At 39.8% G+C, this 24,793-nt stretch overlaps 1 protein-coding gene across 3 annotated transcripts in view; it reads left to right on the top strand.

The window, feature by feature from the left end:
* Nucleotides 1–24,793, top strand: part of TENM2 (teneurin transmembrane protein 2) — a 6,300,157-nt gene that overhangs the window by 3,370,304 nt on the left and 2,905,060 nt on the right. The gene's annotated exons all lie outside the window — the stretch shown is intronic.

Raw genomic sequence — 24,793 nt, 5'->3', positions numbered from 1 at the left:
AACACACGCATCCATCCACACACACAGCCATTCACACACACATCCATCCACACACATCTATCAACACACTCATCCATCCACACACACAGCCATTCACACACACATCCATCCACACACATCTATCAACACACGCATCCATCCACACACACAGCCATTCACACACACATCCATCCACACATCTATCAACACACTCATCCATCCACACACACAGCCATTCACACACATCCATCCACACACATCTATCAACACACGCATCCATCCACACACACAGCCATTCACACACACATCTATCAACACACTCATCCATCCACACACACAGCCATTCACACACATCCATCCACACACATCTATCAACACACGCATCCATCCACACACACAGCCATTCACACACACATCCATCCACACACATCTATCAACACACGCATCCATCCACACACACAGCCATTCACACACACATCCATCCACACACATCTATCAACACACTCATCCATCCACACACACAGCCATTCACACACATATCCATCCACACACAAACAGCTACGGCTGTGAGGTTAGATAATAAAGCACAGGGAGCTGTCAAGCTTGGTACAGCTGCAGGTAAACAAAGTGGGTGCTGTGAATGAAGTGAAATTCAGGAAGAACTAAAGGCAGAAACACAAAAAACCCAAAATGTATAGGGGTGTTGTATATCACAAAACAGCACAGATTAGCTTAAAACAAATTAGCATTTTGAGTTTGGACAACCTCTTTAAGGTTTGCTGCATCAAATGGTATTATCAATAACGTGTTGTGAACAAATATTCGGATCTTCTGCCACGTGGACATAGGAAACTAGTGTTCGGAGGTGATTCATTGACTTCTATGGAAGAGTGATGTCTGCATGTTCCATGACCTGTACAAAGATTATTACACACAAATGGGAAGTAGGTGAGCTATCCTCTTTATCTGTTGTCACTGGTGTGCAATATACACTCAACTTAAAGGGAACCTGTCAGCTGTTTTAGCCACTATAAGATTATCCACTAGCTTTCAGGGCTTATCCACAGCATTCTATAATGCTGTAGATAAGTCCCCAATCTGACCTGCAAGGTAAAAAAACCAAAGGTTTATTATACTCACCTGGAGGTGGTCCACCTCGGTACGGTCCGATGGGTGTCGGAGGTCTTAGTCTGGCGCCTCCTATCTTCTTGCGATGACGTGACGCCCTCCTACTTGCTTCATGACTCCGCGGCATCACGCTCCTGCTCAGGCTTACTTCTCTGCCCTGTTGAGGGCAGAGCAAATTCATGCAGCGTGCAGGTGCTGGACTTCTCTGACCTTTCCCAGGAGCGCAATGAAGCAAGCAGGAGGGCGGTGTCACAAGAAGATGGGAGGCATCGGACCTGGACCTGCAACACCCATTGGACCGGACCACACCCCTGGGTGAGTATAATAAAACGTAATTTTCTTATCTTTCAGGTTGGATTGGGGGGGTTATCTACAGCATTATAGAATGCTGTAGATAAGCCCTGAAAGGCATTGACCACATCTTATAGCGGCCAAAACAGCTAACAGGTTCGCTTTAATATTTGACCCAATGCAGAAAGTAGGATTGCTATATTACAGGTAGGCTTAAAACATGGCAAATAGAGCGAGCAGTATGCTTAAGAGAAAATTCTTGAGTAGGCTTTTGTTGTATTTTTGCATAATGCCCTAAATGCAAAGCAAATCAAATATAATAGGGTCCAGCTGACAGGTCCTTTTTGGTAAAGTTTATATAAAAATAATAGGAGACAATATTTTATAGATTGCATAGCTAAAAACTATTGGACTTCAAATAAATCTGCCAAGAAAAAAAAAGTGAAAGAAAAATTTCCATTTGTAGCTGGCAGATCTAGTTATACATATCTCATCTTCATGAATATAAAGCGAGCCGATGAAAATATCCTTTTCCATTTTTCAGCGTCTGTTGAAAATTAATATTTTCAATACACTGAAGATTAAGGGTATCTTTATTGTCGACTGTGGGTGATCTTCTTTTCAGCAAAGACCCTGTAATGTGTGAGATGGTTCATATTAATCTTGTTATCGCTGCAATTTTAGGGGCTGTGGCATACTGTGTGAAATTCAGGACACCCAGAGAAATGAAAAAGGCCTATTCTTATTTTGAAATAATTATGCTTTCAGCCTAATCATAGCTTTTATAAGTTGGTTTTTCGAAACATCCAAAACAGTTTTAGATAGTTATAATGTGTATTTAACTCAATCTTCCTATTGTATGAGAATTCCTTAACCTGTCGAATGTGTCTCTATATTTGCATAGGTAGTGAATGTTATTTAATAATAATAGGAGTATTGTAAAGCAAAAATAACAGTAACTGTTATACTGCATTTGTTTGTCCATTTAAGACTTTTTTAAAAACAAATTTGTACAATACTTTTAAATTATGAATAAAAAAATAATCCTGCAGATTTTTAAGATCCATTTTCACTGCCAGATGATTGTGAGCGCTTCACAATAATTTGCAGTCTAGGCTGCGTTCATATGTCAGTAATCATCAATTAGAATGAATCAAGCCGCAATCTCTTAACAAAATAGTTGTGCACACAACTTTTCGGTTCATCTAAAAAAAATTGATTTTAACTTGATCCGTTTTTTTTACCATTGAAGTCTATGGAAACTGATCCATTAAATAACCATCCTTTTTGCTTTCATTTGAAAAGGATCTATTTTTTTGCTTACTGGATCAGTTTAAAATGGAACAAAACAGATGGCTAATTAACAGATTCATTTTTCATAGACATGTGTCTGTTCAACTTTTTTGTTAACGGATTGCTGATGAACTTGTTCAAATTCATGATTACTGTACATGTGAGCATAGCCTAAACAGGCTGCCGATTACCTGACGAAGGACCAGAATGACTGTTTGTCAGGAGAGATGATCTTTTGGGCTGCATAAATAATAATTCCTGCCAGCACATTGTCCTATGTAAACAAGTGTCACCCTGTTGAGAACAATGAGAGCTTATCTGCAGTGAATGCTATATTACAGATTATTATTTATTATTATAGCACCATTTATTCCATGACGCTTTACATCTGAGGAGGGGTTTACATATCAAAAACAAGTACAATAATCTGAAACAATACAAGTCACTCACTGGTATAGGAGGAGAGAGTACCCTGCCCACGAGAGCCCACAATCTAAAAGGGATGGGTGAGGATACATTAGGTGAGGGTAGAGCAGGTTGTGCAGCGGTATGGTGGAACTAGGGTTACTGCAGATTGTAGGCCTGTCAGAAGAGGTAGGTCTTCAGATTCCTTTTGAAGGTTTCCATGGTAGGCGAGAGTCTGATATATTGGAGCAGAGAGTTCCAGAATAGGGGGATGCACAGGAGAAATCTGGTTGTAGATGGATTTGCCATGGTTAAGGTTTTTGAACTGGAGTCTCTGGGCAATGGGGAGCCAGTGAAGAAATTGACAGAGAGGAGAGGTCGGGGAATAGCGGGAGGACAGTTGGATCAGTCATACATTAGAGTTTTGGATAGATTGAAGGGGTGCGAGAGTGTTATAAGGGAGGCCACAGAGCCGGAAGTTGCAGTAGTTGAGGCAGGAGATGATGTGGGCATGCACCAGTATTTTTGCAGATTCTTGATTAAGGAATGTACAGATCTTGGAAATATTTTTGAGTTGGAGTCAACAAGAAGTGGAAAGGACTTGGATATGTGGTTCAGCGGGTCCACCTGAACACGTTGAAGTGTCTGATCAGCATGAAACGGCCGTCCTCTGATGCACCTGCTCCCCTGCATCCATGTGCTAATTGTATTGAATAATGAAAGGATTGTTTTAGTGCATCATGGAGTTCCACCTATTTTTTCCTCTTTGGCCTGGACTTTGTACAACGCTGACGGTTTCAGGTGTTGCACCTGGGATTTTGCAAGCCGCACGCTACTGGTCCTCCAAGTAAGCTTGAAAATGTATGTTTTAAGTTGTTCGGTACTAGTTTTTCTCATTTTCCATAATTTTTTGACTATGTCTAAAGCAGGTGGTAGGTGCAGGAGGAGGAGGGCAGAGTAGATTTGGCGGTAAGAAGGTCATTCTTGACTTTAGTGAGGGCAGTTTAGTTTGAATGATGCTGTTGGAAGCCAGATTGTAAGCGGTCAAAGAGGGAGCAGGAAGAGAGGTAGGAGGACAGTTCAAGATGGACATGTTCCCTTAGTTTTGAGGCACAGGGGAGGAGTGATATGGGGTGATAGCTAGACAGAGAGAATGGGTCAAGGGAGGGCTTTTTGAGGATGGGTGTGATCTAGACATGTTTGAATCATGAGGGGAAAACACTAGTTGTTCGTGATAGGTTGAAGAAATGGGTTAGTGTTGGGATGAAGACTGTGGAAAGGTTTGGGATGACTTGGGATAGGATCAGGTCTATAATGGTGGAGAAGCTGTTTTGGAGGAGGAGTGCTGAGTAGTTATGAGGAGAGGCTGTAGGTCAAAGCTATCTGTGATGTTATCGATCTACTTGAAGAATAAAGTAATGTTTTCAACTGAGATGATAGGAGATGGATGAGGTGCTGGGGGACTGAGGGAAAAATTGAAAGTGTTGAGCACTTGTTTAGGTTTGTGATGCAGGGATGATATGAGAGTTGAGAAGTACGGTATATACTCGTGTATAAGCCAAGTTTTTCAGCACTTTTTTGCGCAGAAAATGCCCCCTCGGCTTATACATGAGTCATTGTGACAGAAGACGGCGGGGGAGGGGAGAAACGGAGCAGCTGGTCACAGGAGACAGGAGCCGGTGGCTGCTTCTAAAGCCTGTGCCCGCTGCTAAAGAGAAATGAATATTCACTGCACAAGCAATGAATATTGATTTCTCTTATAGCAAGCACAGTTACAGCCGCTGCCACCGGGTTCGAGCAGCTCCTGCGGCCGGCCGATCACGTGTCGCCATGTAGACAAGGATGGGGATAAGGAGCCATGCAGACAAGGATGGAAAAAAGAGCCATGCAGACAAGGATGTAAATAAGGAGCCATGCATACAAGGATGGGGATGAGGAACCATGCATACCAGGATAGGGATGAGGGGACAATCCATACCCGGCTTATACTCAAGCCTTGGCTTGTACTCGGGTCGGCTTATACACGAGTATATACGGTAGGTTTGTTTTGCTGCCGTGAGTGTGGACTTGAAAGTGTGAGGGACTCTTTGAATGTGATGAAGTGCTCCTTGCAGTGAGATCTTTTCCATCTATGCTCAGCAACCCTGGAGGCCCATCTCAGTTTTTTATAGGAATAAATGTTAGCACAGACAAACGGGGAGGCGCCACACAGTAGGTTCCCAAACCTTATAACCAGGTGTCAAATACCGGGCACACTCAAGGATTTTTGGTGCAAAAAAAATCTGAATTTTAATACATACAGTAGCCACTAGTTACAAACGTTTTGGTCATTATATACCTTCATCAGTGTACTAGGGTTAATTTCTAGATGCTATTGTGAGTAAATCACAAATAGTAGCCAAAAATCAGGTAAAGAGTGCAGCCCGGAACATAGGTGGTCAGTGACCTGCAAACCAGTATGCCAAAATAGGTATATGACGGGTATGTTATGTCACGGTATCCACCGCAAGGCAGTGAGGTGGATACCGTGACATAACATACCCGGCATATACCTATTTTGACATACCGGTTTGCAGGTCACTGACCACCTATGTTCCGGGCTACACTCTTTACCTGATTTTTGGCTACTGTTTGTGATGTACTCACACTATCATCTAGAAATTAACCCTAATACACTGACGAAGGTCTATCACGACTGAAACGTTTGTAACTAGTTGCTACTGCATGTATTAAAATTCAGATTTTTTTTGCACCAAAAATCCTTGAGTGTGCCCGGTATTTGATACATCTCAGTTTTTTAGTCAGGCTGGTGTGCCACAGTTACCTGTTGATTGTGTGAGCTTTGGTATGTGTGATGGGAGCAACCAATTTGAGAGCTGCAGCTATGATTATACTGTGGTGGCAGCATCTGCATCATGTAATTATTCTATGTCTGTGAGAGAGAGAGAAGGGACTCAAAAAGGGAGTATACAGTTGTGCTCAAAAGCTTACATACCCCAGCAGAATTTTTGCTTTCTTGGCCTTTTTTCAGAGAATATGAATGATAACACCAAAACTTTTTCACCACTCATGGTTAGTGTTTGGGTGAAGCCATTTATTTTCAAACTACTGTGTTTTCTCTTCTTAAATCATAAGTGAGTGGAGTAAATAGTTTGGTGTTATCTTTCATATTCTGTGAAAAAAGGCCAAGAATGCAAAAATTCTGCCAAGTTATGTAAACTTTTGAGCACAACTGTAAATCAAGGTGTTTGAGATTTCTGCGAGGGTATGCAAATTTGTGGAGTGGGGATTGTACACCAGGAGAGAAGAGGGAAGAGAATGTGAGTAGATTGTGGTCATACAGAGTGAGAGGCAAGTTAGAGAGGTTAGAGAGCATAGGTGCGTGAAGATGAGGTCTAGGGTGTGTCGGTCTCTGTGAGTGGCTGCAGAAGCCCAATGAGCAAGGCCAAATGTGGAAGTGAGAGATAGAAGCTTAGAGACAGCAGAGTGGGAAGTGTCAATGGAGATGTTGACTTCGCTCATGACGATAGTGGGGATGACAAAGAAAAGGAAGTGAAGTAGCGAGGTGGTGAAGTGGATAAAAAAAGGTGGATGGCCCTGGGGAGTGGTAAATGACAGCGAGTTGGAGGTTGGAAGGCGAGTAAATGTGCACAGAGGGCAAAAGAAAGGAGAGTAACAGAGGGTGGTATTGGAATTGGGGTAAAAGAGCAATTATCTGACAGGAGAAAACCAACTCCTCTCTAAAGCTGTGGCGGGGGAATGAGAAAGATGAGGTCCCCATAAGAAAGTGCAGCAAGAGATGCTGTGTCAGAAGGGGTGAGCCAGGTTTCAGTGATGCTGAGTAAACAAAGTTTGTTAGTGATGAAAAGATCATGGATTTATAAAAGTTTGTTGCAGACAGAGAGAGCATTCCATAGACCTCTTGTTAGAGGGACTGGGGTAGCGTGGGCTGGGCGAATTGGTATGAGGTTAGAAAGGTTGCGGAAATTTGGAATAGATCGTGGATAGGAGGTAGAAATGACTGCGGGGATGTAGTGAGGAGGACCAGGATTTGGAGAGATATCACCGACAGTGAGGAGGAGCACAGAAAGTGTTAGATGGGAGCTGGAGAAGGAATGAGGTGGTTGTCTCTGTTCGGAAACCAAAGATTGCATGTTGAGTAACAGATCTGAGGAGTATGTGAGATAGCTGAGAAGGATGAAGGGAGAGATAACCAGTTCAATACTAGGTGTAGGGATTAGGATTAGGATATTGCAGTCAGAGAAAACAAGTGGGTCCTTAAGAAAAGTGGGGAGGGGGTAGCAACATACCAAGGGTGCATAGCAGAGACAAAATAATATCAGGGTTTGGAAAAGCTGGATTGCTTTGTCACACATTGGAAAAGCTGGATTGCTTTGTCACACATACCAGCAGTGAGTAGCAGAGACAAAATAATATCAGGGTTTGCTTACAGATCATGCAGTGCTTATCTGAAGCTGGGTTGTCTTTTATAAACAGGCTTTTAAATTGGTGGCTGTAAACAGGTGCATGGATACAACGGCACAGAAGATGAAGATACAGTGGTAACTTAATCAAAGATTATTTATTAGTCTAACACAACAGTTTAGTTGATGAGGATACAGAATTACAAAGTATTGACAAGTTATTGGAAATCAGTGAAGTATTTTACAATGGAAATATATATCTATTTTTGGAGGGTGGGAGCTGCTATTATAATTCTAACAATGCAAACTCTATCTTACAAGGCAGCAAACAATAATGATGGGTAATGACGTCTCGGTCCTAATACCCTGGTCTATAGTGTGTCGGAGTTAGTCTTGTACTGTTCACTGTCATCGCTTAGTGAGTAACAATCTGAGTACAGGCCCTAACGGGAGTCAGCAATAGTTCTCCGTTAGGCCGCAAGTCACTTATTGACTAGTCACTTCAGTGACGCATTTACTCCGGCCACCTCCGTTTCCTAAAGCACGGCTACAAATCCCCTATGTCCCATAATTTACACCACAGTCGTCTGAGTTCCTCTGATCAGCTCCCTTTCTCCCTCGATTCCTCTGATCTGCTACCTCTCTCAGGTTGTCTTGATCCCTCTGGTCGTCTTTCTCACTCGGATCCCTCTTTCTCAATTTCTCTGATCGCTTGTCTCTCTCTTTCGATTCCTCTTAATCGCTTAAGGCCCTTTTACATTTAGCGATGCACCAGCGATCCGACCAGCGATCCGACCCGGTCAGGATCACTGGTGCATCGCTAAATGATCGCTAGTGAGCTTTCATACAGAAAGATCTCACAGCGATGCAGCAGCGACGCAGCGCACGATACTCACCTTTCACACACAGCGATGAAGACGTCCTCCCGCCCGCGTCCACGCGTCGCTCGTCGTCACAGCAGGAAGTCTCAGCAGGAAGCGCCCGACGAGAAATGGAGCCGGACATTCTCGCGCGATCAGCGATGGACAGCGGGGGAGCCGGTCGGAGGTAAGTATCACACATAGCGATATCGCTAGCAATATCGCTATAACGTCACAAAACCAGTGACGTTTTAGCGATATTGCTAGCGATATCGCTTAGTGTAAAACCCCCTTTACTCTCTTGGGTCATCTAGATCTCTTTGGTCATTCCTCTCTCTTGGATTCCTCTTCGTCACTCAAGGCTGATTCTTCACTTCAATGGTCTGTCCTATGCTGATAGTTACCGCTATAAGCCAGCTACTTCCATACGTCTTTCCTGATACATATTCAGCCATCGACTCCTCCCCTTCTCTGCTCTACTGGGCCCTTTATCATTTTTAGCTGTTATCACTTGACTTTATGTCCCTATTTTCATTCCTTCCTGGCAACCAACCCATGCTTCTTTTATGGTTCCTGCTTATTCTCATTTTGTTCCTGTTCTTACAAATTCTGGCTGCTAAATGGTAATGTTTACTTATTTAAGCTTCACTGTGTACTGACCTACAGAAGTCCTTAATCCTCTTACATGGTGATCAGCAAACAAGCATGTTATTAGTAAGGGTACCGTTACACCTAGCGATGCACCAGCGATCCCGACCAGCGATATGACGCACCAAACACCTTGGATCTTGCAAGCCACAGAAGCTTCATAGCAGGATTCCTGGACCCTCTTTTTGACAGATTTACCTTGAAAAAAGGACGAAATCTGGTCAAAATGTTGGAATATTTTTTCTGTCATTTCTTGTTTTGGGTCAATAAAAATTACATTTTTTTCAAATTAAGTGGCATAGTTTTTCTATGCTATCAGACATAACATCGTTTTGCTGTGACGACTGATGTGTGATATATTCCATAACATCCTCCAGTTGTTCCCTAATAATACTCTTGCTGAAAGAAAAAGGCCAATTGTGGCCTGCGTTTAATTTAAGTGCTGCCTGGAAGGCTTGTGTCACTGGTAGTAGCGCCGCTGCTTCTAGCGGCTCCCACATTCTGAACCTTGGTATGTTTGTTTTTTTTTTTATACTACCCTGTTCATTCCTATTCTCACTATTTCTTACCATATACTTTGTATAACACTATACATATATTTTGAAAAGTCTTTTCAACTCTAACTATTAAATCATTGCCAAAAAGGACATAAGAGGAAATGTTACGTAGGTAGATACACTTTGAGAAAGCAAAATGTGTAAACAGGCTACAGTATAGGTGTGACGTGTTCACTTGTGAAATTGGGCTAGTAAAGTAAACCGACACACACAGTTAAATATCTCCTTTAACACATTTTTTCTTAGGATTTTGTAAACTAAATTCATCCCGCTTATTAAAAATGATGTGACAAGAAATGCTTGGTAAGTGCAAGACAAAAAAAACAAAATTGACTAGTTAAACAGATGTGCAAAAAATGCTTGTGAAACTTTGGAAGTTAGACAATCACCATAAACGTTCTAGATTTTATTGAATTTTCTTTTGTGGTTTTATAAAGTAATTTTTCCAATCCCTGTATAAAAACAATTGCTTGCATAAAAGGTGCACATATTCAGTTCAGTTTCTTGTGTCTTACAAGCACATGGTCACTTATTGACATTGATTTAAGATTTTTTTTCTGTAAAAAATATTGTGCGGTCTATCTTCTGCTTTCTAGTACATTATGACTGATGACAAAAAGTGCAATTGTAATTTAAATTCAACCATACAGATGCCAGCTACACTGTATTACTGATCAATCACACTGAGTCTGTCGCTGCTGAATCTCGATTATTTGCAGACTTCTTTACTCATCTTCTCCACTGCTGCAGTTGTACAACATATTTCTTTTTGGAGTATTTGTCGAATGTGTAGGGCTTCCTCCTCCTATCATTATTGCTGTGAGCTCTGACTTATTTTTGCTTTTCTAAATCATTATAAAATGCCTGCTAGATTTTCTGCCTAAGCTTTTATACAGGCAATGATAGTCCCTCCTGATTGGCTGCACTATATCATGTGATATCATGACTGCAAGGCATTATGATGAAGCCTGTACTTTCATGCCTGAGGTCATGTGAGCGTTCTGTGCATTTTTTGGGGAGACTCATGCAAATTGAGGCTCAAATTATTCAGATTTTTCAGGAGCTATGTACATTATAAAATTCGATTTGCATATTTCTATTTGGTAAGAGAAGCTTATTATGAGTGAACTTTGACACACTGAGGTCAGGAATCTGTCTTGCATGGATTAGGAATCCATGTCACATTCATTTTTATCAATCTTCATCAATTAAGGAATGTGGCCCTCAGACTTTTTGTGGGCATTGCAGCCATGGACCACACCTCAGTCAGAGGACAATAGGACTTTTACACTTCTTATTTATGAACTGCTGCAGAACTGTTTCTCCCTTTCCCATATTGATAGTTCTGCTTCACATCATTTGTCTTATTTACTAACCTGATCCTGTATCCTGTTGTGCATAAATATGTGATTTTTTTCAGATATCTTGTTACACTATACCCAATGAAGAGATCTGAGTAGTCTAGAAAGCTTGGTATTTATCATAATCTTTTCAGTTAGCCATTACAATGGATAAATTGCACAGGACTTATTATTATTTTTCTTTATTATCTATTGGCTATCACGGAATAAAGATTTACAATTTCCCTTAGGAAGCTGGGGCCTCTAGTGGCACTGAGACCACTGAAAAACACTGAAATTCCTCGGCCCCATTTTTCATCTTTCCTCCAGAATATATTGTACAGCACCTATATTTTTTTAAAATGAATGTTTGTATGGATCAATGAAACATTCAAATTCAGCGTGACCTTATTAAAAACAGATGTGGACAACAGATAAGTGAATGTAGCTTTACTCATCACTTTATCAGACAGAATTAAAAGCAAACTTTTATACATAGATAAGATGAAATCGCATGGTTTACAAGAGATGATGATCAAAGCTCATCTTTTTCATCTTCCTAGATAATAACTTTTGTATAGGTCTCAGAGGCAGCTGTAAAAATGTCTCTAAATGACATAGCAGAATAGAGCAGTAATTTTGGCTAGATGAATGTCCTATAATCATGTACAAAATATTGAATTAAAAAATCTGCAATCATAGAAATAAACTCAAATTAGAATAAATGAACAGTTATTTCTGTGGCTAAAATTGTTTTCCATACAACTGCAATATATATGTAAAATTTTAGCCACAGAAATTTCTGCAACAGAAATCCGCCACTGATGATTATAATGTTAAAAGATATAAAAACCAGGGACAGGGTATTATATGAGGAATCACTCAATGGCGTTATCCATGCTCCCTCTCATCTGCATTTAGGAGTAAATTAGGCTTTAAAAATGAATGACTGACTGTGTTTTAACCCCTTTCTGACATATGACGTGCTATCCCGTCCATGAGCCCTGGGCCTTAATGCCCATGGACGGGATAGTACATCATACGTGATCAGCCGCGCTCACGGGAGGAGTGTGGCTGATCACAGCCAAGTGTCAGCTGATTATCACAGCTGACATCCGGCACTATGTGCCAGGAGCTGTCTCGGACTGCTTCCGGCACTTTAACCCCCGGCACACTGCGATCAAACATGATCGCAGCATTCTGAAGGCATAGGGAAGCATTGCACAGGAAGGGGGCTCCCTGCATGCTTCCCTGAGACCCTCAGAACAACGTGATTGCGTTATTCCGAGGGCCTCCTCCCTGCAGGCCCCCGGATCCAAGATGGCCGCAGGGTCCTTCCGGGTCCTGCAGGGAGGTGGCTTGTCAGTGCCTGCTGAGAGCAGGCACCGGCAAGCCTCCTGCACTGCCTGTCAGATCACTGATCTGACACAGTTCTCTGCAAAATGTCAGATCAGCAATCTGACTCTGTATAGTGATGTCCCACCCTGGGACAAAGTAAAAAAGTAAAAAAAAAATTATACTGTGTAAAAAATATTTTTAAAAAAATTCCTAAATAAAGAATAAATAGATAAATATTTTTCCAATAAACACATTTCTTTATGTAAATAAAAAAAACAAAAGTACACATATTTAGTATTGCCGCGTCCGTAACGACCCGACCTATAAATCTGTCCCACTAGTTAACCCCTTTAGTGAACACCGTAAAAAAAGAGGCAAAAAAAAGGCTTTATCATCATACTGCCGAACAAAAAGTGGAATAATGCGCATCCGCATCAAAAAGATGGATATAAATAAACATGGTACCACTGAAAACATCATCTTGTCCTGCAAAAAACGACCCACCATACCAGAAAAAAAATAAAAAAGTTAAAACTCGCATAAAAAGCGCCAAAACATGAAAAGAGATATAAATGAGGTATCGCTGTAATCGTACTATCCTGAAGAGTAACTGGTTTATGTTTTATCAATTTTACCACATGCAGAACACTGTAAATGCCTCACCCGAAATAAATTCATGAATGGCTGGTTTTTGTTCATTTTGCCTCCCAAAAATCGTAATTAAAAGCGATAAAAAACGTCATGTGCCTGAAAATGGTACCAATAAAAATGACAACTCATCCTGCAAAAAGCAAGACCTCACATGACTGTGTGGGCCAAAATATGGAAAAATTATAGCTCTCAAAATGTGATGCAAAAACTATTTTTTGCAATAAAAAGCATCTTTTAGCGTGTGACAGCTGCCAAACATAAAAACCCTCCATAAATAGTAAACCAAGCGCACTTTTATCACCCCCTTAGTTAAGGAAAAATAATAAAATAAAGTATTTATTTCCATATTCCCATTGGGGTTAGGGTTGGGGCTAAAGTTAGGGTTAGGGTTGGGGCTAAAGTTAAGGTTAGGGCTAACGTTAGGGTTGGGGCTAAAATTAGGGTTAGGATTGTGCCTAAAATTAGGGTTAGGATTTAGATTAGGGTTGGGATTAGGTTTAGGGTTTGGATTAGAGTCAGGGATGGGATTAGGGTAAGAGCTGGGATTAGAGTTAGGGGTGTGTTGAGGTTAGAGTTCGAGTTTTAATTGGGGGGTTTCCACTGTTTAGGCACACCAGGGGCTCTCTAAATGCAACATGGCATCCAATCTCAATTCCAGCCAATTTTGAGTTGAAAAAGTCAAACATGCTCCTTCCCTTCCAAGCTCTGGTGTGCGCCCAAACAGTGATTTACCCCCACATGTAGGGTATTGATGTACTCGGGACAAATTGGACAACAACTTTTGGGGTCCGATTTCTCCTGTTACCCTTGTGAAAATAAAAAGTTAGGGGCGAAAAGACCATTTTTGTGAAAAAAATAAGATTTTTTTATTTTTACGGCTCTACGTTATAAACTTCTGTGAAGTACTTGGGGGTTCAAAGTGCTCACCACACATCTCACCACACATCTAGATAAGTTCCTTGAGTGGTCTAGTTTTCAAAATGGTGTCACTTGTGGGGGGTTTCCAGAGCTTAGGCACATTAGGGGCTCGTCAAATGCGACATGGCGTCCGATCTCAATTCCAGCCAATTTTAGTTTGAAAAAGTCAAATAGCACTCCTCTTCCGAGCTCTGACGTGTGCCCAAACAGTGGTCTCTCCCACATATGAGGTATCAGCATACTCAGGATAAATTGGACAACAACTTTTGGGGTCCAGTTTCTCCTGTTACCCTTGATAAAATAAAAAATTGGATCTGAAATACATTTTTTGTGAAAAAAAAGTTAAATGTTCATTTTTTTAAAACATTCCAAAAATTCCTGTGAAGCACCTGAAGGGTTAATGAGCTTCTTGAATGTGGTTTTGAGCACATTGAGGGGTGCAGTTTTTAGAATGGTGTCACTTTTTGGTATCTTCTATCATATACACCCCTCAAGACCCCTCAAAGTGACTTCAAATGTGACTTCAAACCCTTATAACTTCCTAATAAAAACTAATAAAAAGAAATTTTGGTTCCAAAATTGTACTGATGTAAAGTAAGCATGTGGGAAATGTTATTTAGTTAGTAGTTTGTGTGACATATCTCTGTGATTTAACGGCATGAAAATTCAAAGTTGGAAAATTGCAAAATTTTCAAAATTTTCACCAAATTTCAATTTTTTTCACAAATAAATGCAAGTCACATTAAAGAAATTTTACCACTATCATGAAGTAAAATATGTCACCAGAAAACATTGTCAGAATCACCAGGATCCATGGAAGCATTCTAGAGTTATTATCTCATGAAGGGACAGTGGTCAGAATTATCAAAATTGGCCCAGTCATTAACATGCAAACCACCCTTGGGGGTAAGGCTGTGTTCACACGTAGCATTTTTTTTGCGGTTTTTACCACGGATTTTCCAATAAATCCGCTATAAAACCGCGAAAAATAAGCTTCCCATTCATTTTTACACATTCTCCACTTTTTGTGCACACTGATGCATTTTTTACTGCGAAAAAACCGCATTGCGGTAAAAAACGCAGCATGCTCATTAATTTCGCGGATTTTTCTGCGTTTCTGGTTATTTCTATGCGTTTAGAAAACGCGAGGAAAAAAACGCATAAAAACCGCTCAAAAATCGCTGTAAAAACGCGCGGTTTCTGGGAAGGGAGTCAGGTTTTCCAGCAGAAATATTTTCTGCTACATGTGCACTTAGCCTAAAGGGGTTAAATATGCCGCCTAAGTGCGCCTGAGAGAACCGCTATCTTCTAGCTGCACTATACTCTGGCTCAGAGGACAGAAATTGGGAACAACTTAATGGCATATGTATATATCATACTAGGACAAATGAACATGGGTTGACTTTGTGACATAACCCTATTTATGGAATCGTGCTGGGTATAAAAGTAAAGTTCTTGGTATTGTAGGAATTTTTTTTAAATAAAGCTACATCCATTGGAGTGGGTTGGAGTATCAAACTCATCCATTAATTCTTTTCATTGAAATAGTAAAAATGTTTCTGATTTATGAAAGTTTATGATATAAAATGCTATTTCTTGGAAAGTAAGGGTGTGGGTATTAGGCAATTTTTTTTTAATTGCCAAAAACAAAAGATGATCACATGTAATTCCATATATATCGGAATGATAGTTTGGATATGGACCTATTAACCCTTATGATGTTATCAATTTTTTGTTTTTTTTTCTATTGACACATAAACATCTGCCCCTACGATGTCAATTTTAATAGCAGAGAAATAAAAATTATATAAACTTTACATCAAATCTTACCATACTTTGTAATTTTCACTGTCACTTTTATCTCTCAAAGTAACAGTATTATGATAGCTGGCAGTTCATTTTCACCTTGCTACTTTTTATTATTCTGTTTCAGATACGTAAAGCTTCCAAAGAACTGCCTGAGAGCTGGTTAGGTGCAACAATGACAATTGGCAATGAAACAAAAGATATCACAAAACTATATCTAAACTGACAAAAAGGCTTTTCTGTTAAATTTTGTATGGTGAACTAGTTGGTGAACCATTTACATAATATGCTTTATATTTGAGAATTAATATGTTCCTTTTAAGATAGTCATTTAACAAAGTCATCCACCCAAACAGTTAGTTCCTGTTCCAGCATTTTAACTCCTCATACTCAATTGTCAGTAGCAAGAGAGATGCTGTCAGATGTGCTATGGATGGACATTTAGTTTATCCACTGGAATTTTGCAGTGTTTTCTTGCATTTTTGAAAATTTGTGATTTCGGATTATAATGTATAAATAAGAGTTATTAGAAATAATATATATACAATATATAATATAGAATAGTATATATATATATACATATATATATGCAATATATATATATATATATATGGAATAGTAAATCATTATTATTATAATGCTGGCATACCGGTTTTAGAGAACCCACTGGACCCAATACTGCAAGTACTTAAAGGGAATCTGTCACCAGATGTGGCCGATAAGAGTTACGGCCACTGCCTTTCAGGGCTTATCTACAGCATTCTATCATGCTGTGATAAGCCCCCGATCCGACCTGTAAGAGAAGAAAAATAACTTTTAATATACTCACCCGCAGGGCAGTTCAGTCCAATGGGTGTCGCAGGTCCTGGTCCAGCGCCTCCCATCTTGCGATGCCTCCTGCTTTCTTCACTGGCTCCCTGACATTGCACTCCTGCGCAGTCTTACTTATCTGCCCTGTTGAGGGCAGAGCAAATTCCTGCAGTATGCAGGTGCTGGGCCTTTCTGACCTTTCCTGGTGCCTGTGCAATGCAGTACTTTGCTCTGCCCTCAACAGGGCAGTTAAGTACACCTGCATAGGAGCATGATGCCAGGGAGCCTGCATGTATAATGTAGGGATGCATCATCCACATGAAGCAAGCAGGAGAGCGGCATCGCAAGAAGATGGGAGGTGCCAGACCAAGATCAGTGACACCCATTGAACCGGACCGCCCCGCTGGTGAGTATAATAAAAGTTATTTTTCTTTTCTTGCAGGTCAGATAAAGGAATGCTGTAGATAAGCCCTGAAAGGCAGTGGCCGTAACTCGTATCGGCCAATCCTGGTAACAGGTTGTTAGGGCCTGCGGAACACACCAAATAATATAAGAGGAGATATGAGGTGCGTTCGCAGCCCGGGGTTCACCATGCAGAGATGGAACCTGCTGCTGAGTAATGGCGGAACAAGATGGTGGATGAACACTTGCTCACACGTGGGTTAACCTCACCCAATGTGAATGGAAGCGAACTCTGTTGCTTCACAGAGTTGCTAAATGAACGCTGTGCCCTGTTAGCAGTCATAGGGTGCAGCTGGTAGATGCTGGTGGGATCCCTATGATTCACCCCCACTATACTGGTCGTTGGACTCGCTCTGACCCTCGATGGCTTTTGAGCCCGCGCCTGAGGATGCCCTGAGTCAGATTCTGAGTCCAAGCGGGAATTCTCACCCCACACTGACCAGTTGTTAGGACACATCTAACTAAGCGTTTACCGCACTAAGTGCGTACGGTGCCGCAATGACGGTCACTGCTGGTTTTGACGCAGTATCTTCGTGCTAGTGCTGGATGAAACAGTCTGATGCTAGTTAGCTCAAATGTCCAAAACATGCAACAACACTAGGAAGGGGTTCTTTAGGGGCTTTCACCAGATATCATAGAATCATAGATATCAAATATATCAAATATCAATATCAAACATACATCCACACATACGCAATTAAAGTTTTATACTAGCGCATGGCCGGGCGGCCATGCGAACCTTTTATAGCTGTCAGCTTCCAGGACCTTCCTAGTGGTCCAATCGGAACCACTACAGGACCTGAGCATGTGATCCCTGACCTCCAATGAGAGGTTGTCCTGTGGGCATGCTCAGTAGAAGAAAAGCAGGACTTAGTCCCTGGAACATCTGATCGCCGCTGATCAATGCTGGTTACAAAGCCTGAGCCTGGAATGTCAGCTGTAACCAAATGCACAGTATCTGCTTGAGCCAGACGCTGAGACCAACGTCTCTGTTGAGCAGGCTCCACTGCGGCTAGAAGAGAGTGGGAGATCGCAGCGGACATGGTTCAAAATTCCCCCCTGTGCAGCGGCAGGAACTCGACACCTAAGACATGTTCCCTTTAAAATGAGATTGCTGTACTACGAGTATATGTAAGTTTGTTATGTTACTCACCATAAAGATACAGTAAAGGCATGTTAATAATTTATATATGTACCCCCAAAATAATGCCACTGACAAATGCAACTCATCCTGAATAAAACAAGCCCTCATACAACTAAGTCATCAAAAAATAGTGAAGAAGTTTAAAATCATTTGCAGGAAGGGATTGTTTGCAAAATACATGCTTTGAAGCCAATTTGAAAAGGGTGAACTCCAATACCAGACACAACCCATGGGCAAGGATAGCACTTTTTTAGTATAAGAAAAGCTGACATCCACTTTATTTTTCTTGAACAGCAGCATCAATGTTCATGGAAGATTGCACATTTCCTACGACCAATATGTGTCATGATGAAAGCATTATTCTGTTTTATTTTTTCCCACGGCGCATACACCATGCAGAGCTGTACAATTTTTAGAGAAAGTAAATACAGTTTGGAGAAACTATAATACAGCTACCTAGAATAATGCTTATAGATGAGTTGGCTATACACTAGAGTTTTAATGCGTATATTATCGGAATCGCCTTCTCCTTCCCTCCGGATATATTGATATTTTTATTTTTTATAACCCTTCAATAAGTTTTCCTGCTGCTTTTATCAAAACGACATCTGTAACAATGAGAAATGATTGTAAAAAAATGAATGACCTGAAAAAGGTTTAACCGAAAAGCTTTAACCTGTCAGAACCTCATAGTCACTAAAATCCAAATCCTTCGTAGTGAAATTCAGGCTTTTTAAATAGAAAAAAAGAGAATCCAGTATATTTGATATTCTGCAGCTATGGCCTTGTTAAAAAAAATCCTGGCAAGTGATATATTTCAGTAAACTACATGTTTCAAATAGCTCCTGTTCCCCTGTTGCGGAGTGTATCATCTATATCTCCAACTGCATGTTGTCTTAGTATCAAGTAGATCAAAAGAAGAGCTTAATACAAGGTTGCTAAGAAACGCATTTTCAAAATGGCTCAACATGTGTCAATATAATGGATAAGTAGCCTGATTCGGAATGTGATGCATAGTGCCGGTATGTTAGAACACACTTTTATGTCTAGGAAGAAAAAATGGTAATATATCTTTCTGCTTATGAAAAGATATTGCTTCTTGATGATGAAATAAAGAAGCACTTACAATGGCAATGGATCCAGGTGGCCTCGCTTCATAAACAAAGTCAGAAATTGCCCAGCAGTATTTTACTTTTACTGTGTTTTTCTGTGCTATGAAAAGTATAGTAAATTGACAGAATAATCAAAGAAAGATCTCTATGAAGGTGTTTAAATTGAATAGCCTAAAGAGCATTTATTGCTGCTGTTTCTGCATATATTGACATTCTGACCAGAAGAGCAAAAGAAGTCTTTTCTTCATTTATTTTTCTTGTTATCGACAATTTGTAGAAAAGTAGCAAGACTTTATGCAACAGTAAAAAAGTTGTTTTCATCTGTAGAAGGAAGAAGTAAGCTGATTGTAAGCTCTATAAACCACTCTGCAATTTCATGAAAGTGGTGGGTACCCTTCTCGGCAGAGTCACTCTTTATTTTGGAGCGAGCAGAGACGGGCATTGTAACTTATAGTGTCTAAAGTACATCCTTAAAGACAACCCGAACCATCCCATTCTGAATTAACATTTATTATGAGAGCAGCTAGAGTATAATTAGAAATATAATCAGTGCTATATTCAAGTAAACAAGAGATAGTCTTCCTCCACTGTTTATCAGTCTGCACAATGCATTGAGATGAGTCTTCTGCTGTAGCCAGTTTTCCCACGGCCAGATATAATGTTGTAAGGAGGAAACAAATAGGAGAGAAGGAGGTTAAGGGAGAAAGTGCAAGTATTTTTTTAATGTTTTTTTGTGTACATTAGATATTAAGTTCTTCTTTAATATAATATATCACAGTATATTTAAACATGAAAAGGTAAAGAATGTAAGTGATTTAGTCCTTATAATAGCTGAGAGTGAAGCTTCCCGTGTAACACTTGAAACCAGCATGTAGCTATTAAAAATTTAGAGGCATTGACCATAAATATAATTAATGACTAGCTTTTAGCAGACAATGTGATCGTTTTGATCCTTTAGTACTGAAAATCTTGGGATGTCAAGTTAAATATCTTCTTGGATAAAATCATTTGATTTAGCTTCCATTCTGAAAATCACATGAGATACTTTACAGTATAGTCTCAGTTGTGAGTAAAACGGGACAATGTTTGTGAATAAGAAGTCTATGAAGTGAATTATTCAGTGCATGTTGCTGGTAATGTCTTTACCATATCAAACAGATTTTTGTAACTGTTCAAGCTTTTATAATGTATTTTTGTTTGAGTCTAATCTTCCCTATGACTCCCATGGCTGAGGTATAATGGTTGTATATCAAGGCAAATTGTACTGTATGCCAAAAATAAATTGTTGCAGTCTATTCCTCAAAAAACATTAACATTGTTTCTGCTGCAGGACAAAGTAAGTGATGCAACATTTTTCAATGTCTGGGCTGCCCATCAATATGTCGTATTGACTTTATGCCGGTGGGTTGGATTACATTGACCAGTGACGGAGTTTAATGCCTTAATGGCAACCCATATATGTTTTTATGGTAGCCATTAAGAGACTTTATTTTGCTGTGCTGTAAAAGCATGTTGAAGCAGATTAGTGGCTCCTATACTTTTTGTTCTTTCTAATTCTGTTTACAGAGCGCTAAGTAAGCAAAGAATATACATTGGAGGCATTAGTACCATCACTGACTATATAATGTGTATGTAAAAATGATTTACGAAAGACTAATCTGGCAGTGAAAAAGATGCAAAAGTTATTGTAATAGGAGAAGAAATAATAAGCATAAAAAAACATTTTTTAGAATTAGGGCGTAAAACTCATTTAATATTAAGGGGTTCATTTTCGACTATACTGTGTGTATTGTTAAATGCATTCTGTGCCTTTTTGGGCATGAAATTGCATGTCTTTGTTATGTCCTGGGCAGACCTGTTAAACCTTGAAGAAATAATAAGAACAAATGTAAAAAAAATCTTCCTGCCATGAGTGTTTTTCTGTTCAGATTTACCAGTAGTCCAAGTAACGCTTAGGGCTCTTTCACATTTGTCTGGCACTCAAGTCTATTTTTCTTCCCAGTGTAGTGCATCGCAAAGTCACATTTTTCTGAACATTTCATTGTACTAGGATTTTTTTTCCCAATTTTCATGTGATGCAATGAATGGTGTCATTTAAAACTACAATTTGTCTCACAAAGCCATCTTTAAGTTATGTTGATGGGAAAATAAAAGTTATGGAATAGGAGGTGGTAAAAACAAACATGCAAAAATGGAAATTGTCCAAAAGGGAAAGTGTTAATAAAAACAAAATGTTAATATTGCTATAGAAAAACATCTGAATCTATATCAAAGTACTGTATAACAAGACATTTACAAGTATGTTCTTTTATTGGGAAGGACATGTTATTACTAATGGATAATGCTAGGAGAGTAATAAATGTAGCTTATAAATATGCCGGGAATAGTATATGGCTACTGTAGGTGTCAACTAGCAGAAGGTGAGCTACATGATCAGTGCCGCCATCAGTGTGTAATGGCAGTGTTGAAGTCAGGAGCCTTGACAAAAATATAATGAAAGTGGTCAGGATGGAATTAGATGAGAGGTGAAGTTTAGCTACATAATCAAAGAAGGTTTCTCTGACAAGTAGGCGAGGCTTAAGCACAGGGTTTACCTGCTGCCCCAAAGATGAAAATCTTTAGAGGTAAAAATTACAGTGTGATGTTTATGATGTGTTCAGCTGATTGTGAAAAATATGACATATGTTTCTGCATGTGTCTGATATGTATGTGTATATTTAATGTATACATCGAATATGTAAGGCTAAGGTCACCTGTCCATTAGGAAGTTCTGTTCAGTTGTTCAGTTTTAAGTTTTAACAGACACAATGTGTACATTAGTAAAATAGCATGTGTGTAATGTACACACATGGTCAAAATTGTTGGTACCCCTCGTTTAATGACAGAAAACCCACAATGGTTACAGAAATGACTTGAATCTGACAAAAGTAATAAATCAAAAACCTATGAAAATGAACAAATGAAACTCAGACATTGCTTTTCAACAATGCTTCCACAGAATTTAAAAAAAAATAATACTTATGAAATAGGTCTGGACAGAAATGATGGTACCCTTAACTTGATATTTCATTGTAACCTGCACAGATTCTAGACACCCTGTGCCAGATGCATCAAAGCAGTCCCAGAATATAACAGAGCCTCCTCTATGTTTCACAGTAGGAACAGTGTTCTTTTCTTGATATGCTTCATTTTTCCGTCTGTGAACATAGAGCTCATGTACCTTGCCAAAAACTTCAATGTTTGTCTCATCTGTCCATATGACATTCTCCCAGAAGCTTTGTGGCTTGTCAACATGTAGTTTGGACAATTCCAGTATGGCTTTATTATGATTTTTTTCAACAATGGTGTCCTCTTTGGTCATCTCTCATGATGTCCACTTTGGCTCATACAATGGTGGATGTTGCAATCTGACACTGATGTTGCTTGAGCTGGAAGTTCACCTTTAATGTGTTTAGAAGTTATTCTGGGCTCTTTTGTTACCATTCGTATTATCCATCTCTTTGATTTGTCATCAATTTTCCTCCTGCGGCCACGTTCTGAGTGGTTGGCTACAGTCCATGGAGCTTAAATTTCTGAAAAATATGTGCAACTGTAGTCACAGAACATCAAGCTTCTTGGAGATGGTCTTATAACTTTTACCTTTAACATGTTTGTCTATAATTTTCTTTCTAATCTCCTGAGACAACTCTTTCCTTTGCTTCCTCTGGTCGATGTTGAGTGTGATACACACCATGTCACCAAACAGCACAGTATTTGTAGTCCTCTATACAGGCCCACTCACTGATTCCAAGATTGTAGACACCTGCGATGCTAATTATTGGACACACCTTGATTTAACATATCCCTTTTGTCACATTATTTTCAGGGGTACCATCATTTCTGTCCAGGACTATTTCATGAGTTTTATTTTTTTTAAATTCTGTGAAAGCATGGTTCAATAGCAATATCTGGCTTTCATTTGTTCATTTTCATAGATTTTTGATTTATTATTACTTTTGTCAGATTCAGGTTATTTCTAGACCACTGCGGGTTTTTCTGTCATTAAAAGAGGGGTACCAACAATTTTGGCCACGTGTGTATGAGCAGTGTGATGTGTGCTCTGCCTCTAATACATGAGCAGTGTGTGTGTGCTCTATGCCTTTAATATATGAGCAGTGTGTGTGCTCTATGCCTCTAATATATGATCAGCGTGTGTGCGCTGTATGCCTCTAATATATGATCAGTGTGTGTGCTCTATGCCTCTAATGTATGATCAGTGTGTGTGCTGTATGCCTCTAATATATGATCAGTGTGTGTGCTGTATGCCTCTAATGTATGATCAGTGTGTGTGCTGTATGCCTCTAATATATGATCAGTGTGTGTGCTGTATGCCTCTAATATATGATCAGTGTGTGTGCTGTATGCCTCTAATATATGATCAGTGTGTGTGCTGTATGCCTCTAATGTACGATCAGTGTGTGTGCTGTATGCCTCTAATATATGATCAGTGTGTGTGCTGTATGCCTCTAATATATGATCATTGTGTGTGTGCTGTATGCCTCTAACATATGAGCAGTGTGTGTGTGCCGTAAGCCTCTAATATGTGAGCAGTGTGTGTGTGCTGTATGCCTCAAATGTATGATCAGTGTGTGCTGTATGCCTCTAATATATGATCAGTGTGTGTGCTGTATGCCTCTAATATATGATCAGTGTGTGTGCTGTATGCCTCTAATATATGAGCAATGTGTGTAATGTATGCCTCTAATATATGATCAGTGTGTGTGCTGTATGCCTCTAATATATGAGCAGTGTGTGTGCTGTATGCCTCTAATATATGATCAGTGTGTGCTCTATGCCTCTAATATATGATCAGTGTGTGTGGTGTATGCCTGTAATATATGAGCAGTGTGTGTGCTGTATGCCTCTAATATATGATCAGTGTGTGTACTGTATGCCTCTAATATATGATCAGTGTGTGTGCTCTATGCCTCTAATATATGAGCAGTGTGTGTGCTGTATGCCTCTAATAAATGATCAGTGTGTGTGTGCTGTATGCCTCTAATATGTGAGCAGTGTGTGTACTGTATGCCTCTAATATATGATCAGTGTGTGTGCTGTATGCCTCTAATATATATTAGCAGTGTGTGTAATGTATGCCTCTAATATATGATCAGTGTGTGTGCTGTATGCCTCTAATATATGATCAGTGTGTGCTCTATGCCTCTAATATATGATCAGTGTGTGGTGTATGCCTCTAATATATAAGCAGTGTGTGTGCTGTATGTCTCTAATATAGGATCAGTGTGTGCTCTATGCCTCTAATATATGAGCCGTGTGTGTGCTCTATGCCTCTAATATATGAGCAGTGTGTGTGCTGTATGCCTCTAATATATGATCAGTGTGTGTGCTGTATGCCTCTAATATATGATCAGTGTGTGTGCTCTATGCCTCTAATATATGATCAGAGTGTGTGCTCTATGCCTCTAATATATGATCAGTGTGTGTACTGTATGCCTCTAATATATGAGCCGTGTGTGTGCTCTATGCCTCTAATATATGATCAGAGTGTGTGCTCTATGCCTCTAATATATGATCAGTGTGTGTACTGTATGCCTCTAATATATGATCATTGTGTGTGCTCTATGCCT

Source organism: Dendrobates tinctorius, unplaced genomic scaffold, assembly GCF_039654945.1.
Source record: "Dendrobates tinctorius isolate UK_male_01 unplaced genomic scaffold, ASM3965494v1 ptg000108l, whole genome shotgun sequence".
NCBI lineage: Eukaryota > Metazoa > Chordata > Amphibia > Anura > Dendrobatidae > Dendrobates > Dendrobates tinctorius.
Note: the sequence above shows the minus strand (reverse complement) of the source record. Positions and strands in the feature narration are given on the sequence as shown.